Source organism: Daphnia magna, linkage group LG4, assembly GCF_020631705.1.
Source record: "Daphnia magna isolate NIES linkage group LG4, ASM2063170v1.1, whole genome shotgun sequence".
NCBI lineage: Eukaryota > Metazoa > Arthropoda > Branchiopoda > Diplostraca > Daphniidae > Daphnia > Daphnia magna.
In genome coordinates this window covers 6,958,563-6,963,113 of record NC_059185.1, presented here as the reverse complement: position 1 = coordinate 6,963,113, position 4,551 = coordinate 6,958,563, and the positions used below count along the sequence as shown (strand labels likewise).

The following is a 4,551-nucleotide window of genomic DNA, read 5'->3' as shown; positions in this document are numbered from 1 at the left end:
CTAATTTTGGTCGCTATCAGTAAACTCGAACGATTCCTCGCTTTCTTCTTCAGTGTCTTCGCCCAATTCATCGGAATCTTCGGTCAGCGTGCTTTCTAAGTCATGTGGTTCCTCAGAAGTGTAAGACTCGATGCCACTTTCGACATCTCCTGCAGGATTAACTTCAATTGCTTAACATTGGGTGAGCCGAATAAAATCGGCTTCTGAATACAGCTGAAATGTTTCCAGAGAAAATTGAATCTTAACATCTAATCTGGCGATTTCACATCAAATCAAGATTGCTTTACCAGCTATAAACTGATTAGTTTCCTCGCATGAAACGTTCTGGTCAATGAGATTTCTATTCAAAGAGGAGCGAGCTGAGTCAAGGTACAAGATATACTCTTTCATCTCCATTTTGCAGAGCTTGATCTCTTCCTCGTCTCTTTGCAGTAGCATCCAAGTATCAACGAGTTCATACTTCTGATTAAGTGACACTGTTTGACAAGAACGATTAGATAACATTGCGTACCACTAGTGCAGAAAAAACTACAGAAATTACAAATTGAAGATTCATTCTCTGAATCATCTTCAGAGTTGAGATCCCACGGGAAAATACCCTTCTCAAAATCCTCCATCGAAATTATTCCATGTATAGCTCTGTATTTTGAATTAATTAATGAAAATAATTTCACAGCTTTTCCTTTAATTTTAGTTAACACTTCCCGGAACTTTGTACGACTCTTGCAGGAATCTAATTGTAATTTTACAATTAACTGTGGAAAATAATAAGTAAGAATTTTTTTTTGAAGTCATCGGCTTGACAAGGAGATAAAAATAGAGACATTCTTCGAAAAAATGAAAAGCCCCACAAGGTTTCGTTTCAGCTTATCAATAGGAGTATTTCTGTTTTGTCGTGATCCCAGATTAGCCAGAGCTTTTGCTTTCAATTCTTTTAAGATTTCTGGAAGATCTTCAATGTTACACTGATTGGAGTTCAATAGAGAGGTCAACTTATCATTATATACAACTACACACTTCGAAGTCTTTCCGAAAAATAAGAATAGCATGTAAAACGTTATACACCCTTTTTTTTTATTACTGAGAATTGAAGGCATTCTTTCAATTTTACCCCAGTTCCAGTACAGAATTCCAGCAGAAAGTAAATCCGTCCGGTCTAAGAACATACAATCGTAAATATACGAAGATTAATAATAAATGGGAATGACTTACTTGCTTTGCTAATATGCTTCGTTACATAACCATAGAGAGACAGTTTAGAAAAGACTTGCTCCTGCTCCTAACCAACAGTGAGACCAGCTCCTTTCTGCCAGTGGGGATTATAGAGAATCTAGAACTCGAAAAATTGAATTAATCTGTAACTGAACTGTAACTGGCACATTACGGTTTCACCTGACACGGCCAATGATGAGCTTTGACGTGCATTCTGGGTAAAATGCCTTTCATTTTACTTGTCATCTGCTGATACTCCGGAAAAGCTATAACCACTTTTCTTACAAATTTTTCGTATCTGCAAATGACATCATTGCAGAAAAATTAGCAGTTCAATCCAAATACAAGTTTTTGGATAAATAAAGTGTATGTCATAGATTCCCCTTCGTGAATGTTGATTGCACCCAGCCCTAACCCATGACGGCAGAAACTGAGAAGAAGACCGGTCTCATCGGATTTTGATCTTTTACAAGAATCTACCTTCGCAGCTTTAAAAGCTGAGCCTCCACACATCTCCTTTTTTTGTGTCTGAAGGAAAAAAATGCCTTTAATCAGCTGTATTATTTAATTATTTAAATTAAAAACTATAACTTTTTTTATTTTGGTGTAAATTCTGATACGAAAATTTGCTACATTCTTGTCCGAGTTATTGACCAAGTCACCAAACCTCGCTGCTTCTTCTTTGATGCTAGTTATCAAATTGAAGTTATCAATTTCGTAAATGGATTCTTTTATTTACTAAAAATAAACCTTTCTCTTTCGTTTTGTGGATTTCGAACCTTTCCAGCAGAGGCATGGCGTTTCAACTCGACATTCCCATCTGAAGAGCCCATTACGGGAGATTTCCCACAAGGGAGACAAGACACTGTGCTCATATTCTTAATTTTTACCTTGATATTTAAGCGACAAAGCTCCAATTCCTTAAATGCCCTTGAGAACAAAGGTTCGTTCACAATTGGGCTCTAAATAAAAAAAATATATGATGTACTTTCTCATGAATCATATATCTTACTTAAATTCTAAACAATTAACTCTCCCAGATTCCTTTGAAATTTCTGCTATAGTACTGATAAACATCTTTTCAGAATTCAAAGGGGATTTATGCCTCAGATGATACCACATAGCAAATAATTTTTCGCAAAACAGATAACTGATAGAAGTTGTGGCACGTGCAGGCCAAAATCCAGAGTAAATATAGTCGTTTTTGTCAGCGTCTGTAATCTCTCTGCATTCCATGCAAAGAAGCTTGCAGCTCTTAAATCAAAACGGCCTTTTCCAAATAAGAAAGTAAAAGATCTCATTAGACCAGATATAGATATAGAAAATAAAACATCAAATACCTTGATGCATAACAACTGCTATTTGAAGATTTGGGTCAGGGTTAGGTATGAGTTTCATATTTCCTTTGCCGCTACATTTATCACACTGAGTTGGAACAAAACAAGGAACACAAATATTTGAAAAGAATTAAGTTGAAAAATATGAAATACATTTGGTTTAAAAATGCTTCACCTTTCAATACAGATTTCCAATCTTTGTCCCAAATCACATAAGGTTTCAATGGCTGCAAAATTTCCTTATTGACAAGATATCTATGGTGAAATGGTTGTCGACAATGCAAAACATCATCACAATCCCAGCACAGGTGATTTTTGCAGGTCATGCATCTAACGGCAGCTGACTCCAAAACTTTTTGACATACATTACAACAACTATTTCTTAAATGTTGCTTTGACACATAAATTTCAAAAATGTCAGTTCGAACTTTTTCCCATTCTTTTCTCTAATCACATTGCATTTCTTGGCAAGTTTTCCTTACGAACTGATTTGTTGAAGCAGCTCTAAAGTCTTCCTTTAAGTTTTCAATCAGTTTTCGTTCAACTTCATCTAACTCTTCTGAAATAAAATAGAAATTTATAATGTATATATGAAGAGACCACTATGTTTGGAGGAGACAAGTTAATTAGAATTACATACCAAATAGAGGATTAGTATCTGTGAGTTGTTAAAGAATTTGAGAGATTGTGGCAGAAACCATTTCATGACAATTAACGTTACCAATTTTATTATTTGAACATTTTTCTTTTTTTCACGTTTCCTACCAGTATAGTTAAACGTTTTTCCACCGACCTTGAAAATAGTATTCCTTTTTATTTATTTTTTCGATTGGTTTTTTTGTTTTTCAACACCTTGTCTGTCTGCTAAAGATTCTCTTGTATATTTACGTTTTCATTTGGCCCTGGGAAGATCACTATCTCTTTCCTCGCATTGTTCATCACATGAAGTTTCAGATTTGTTATCCATAATTTTTAGATAAAAAACTCAAGCAAACGTGTTTCAAAATGATATTGATCAAATTAAGGGATATTCAAAGGAATATTCCACTTTGAATATGACCGTTAGTTGGCACCATACAGTAACAATGTAAATAAACGAGATAGGAAAAAAAATGGATCTAGTATTTCTAAAATGATTTTTTTTTTACTTTTTAATAGTATTTAGATATTTAAAAAATAAATACCTGCATCCATTACATTTCTCGGTAGGGGTTCTAACTCGTTTTATTTTTTAAAAGATTCAAAAATTTTAAACTCACTACCTAACATCCCATAAGATGGCGTAGTTCCTCTTAAACGAATAGAATAGGGTCATAGTCTACTTAAATAAGTAGGCTATGGATAGGGTGATGGATAGGGTGAAAGTCTGTAATGTAATTTTAAAAGTCTGTAATTCTATTTGCGATCTTTTTTACAACCAAAATTTCAATTGAAAAAATTTATTTCTTGGTTCTTATTTGGCTTACTATAACCACTTATCTACCTTCTTCTTATTAACAACAAGAATCAATGAGGTTTTAAGGAAAAAAGTGAAAATTTCAATGAATAATAAAAATAATAAAACAATTTCAAATATTTAATCGCTCCAAATCAAAATGTTACTGAATTACAACAATTAAATTTTGAAGACAAACCAGTTTCTCAAGACTAATGTTAACATGAGAGACAAAGGATATTGTCAAGATATAAAAAGCAATATTTTAGAAATCTAAAAGAATAGTAGGAATTGGTTTCATTTTAAAACATCTGTCTTATCTGAATTATTTAAAACTATAGCTTTACATCAATTTATCTGACAACATTTTATGGATCTAAAAAAGCACTCTAATAAAATTAAGACAAAGCGTTGTCTCAAGAAGAAAATAGCAGGAGTGGACCCAAAAGCCATAACGAAAGGTATAATAGAAAAATATATTTTGGTAGAAAAATATCAGCTAAAAAATAAAAATTAGAATAAAAAAATAATACAATAATCTTGAGAAAACCCTTTGTCTGAATGAGT

General features: G+C 33.1%; 1 pseudogene; it reads right to left on the bottom strand.

The window, feature by feature from the left end:
- Positions 1–2,763, bottom strand: LOC123471341 (annotated as a pseudogene).
- Between the last annotated feature and the right edge of the window lie 1,788 nt (positions 2,764–4,551).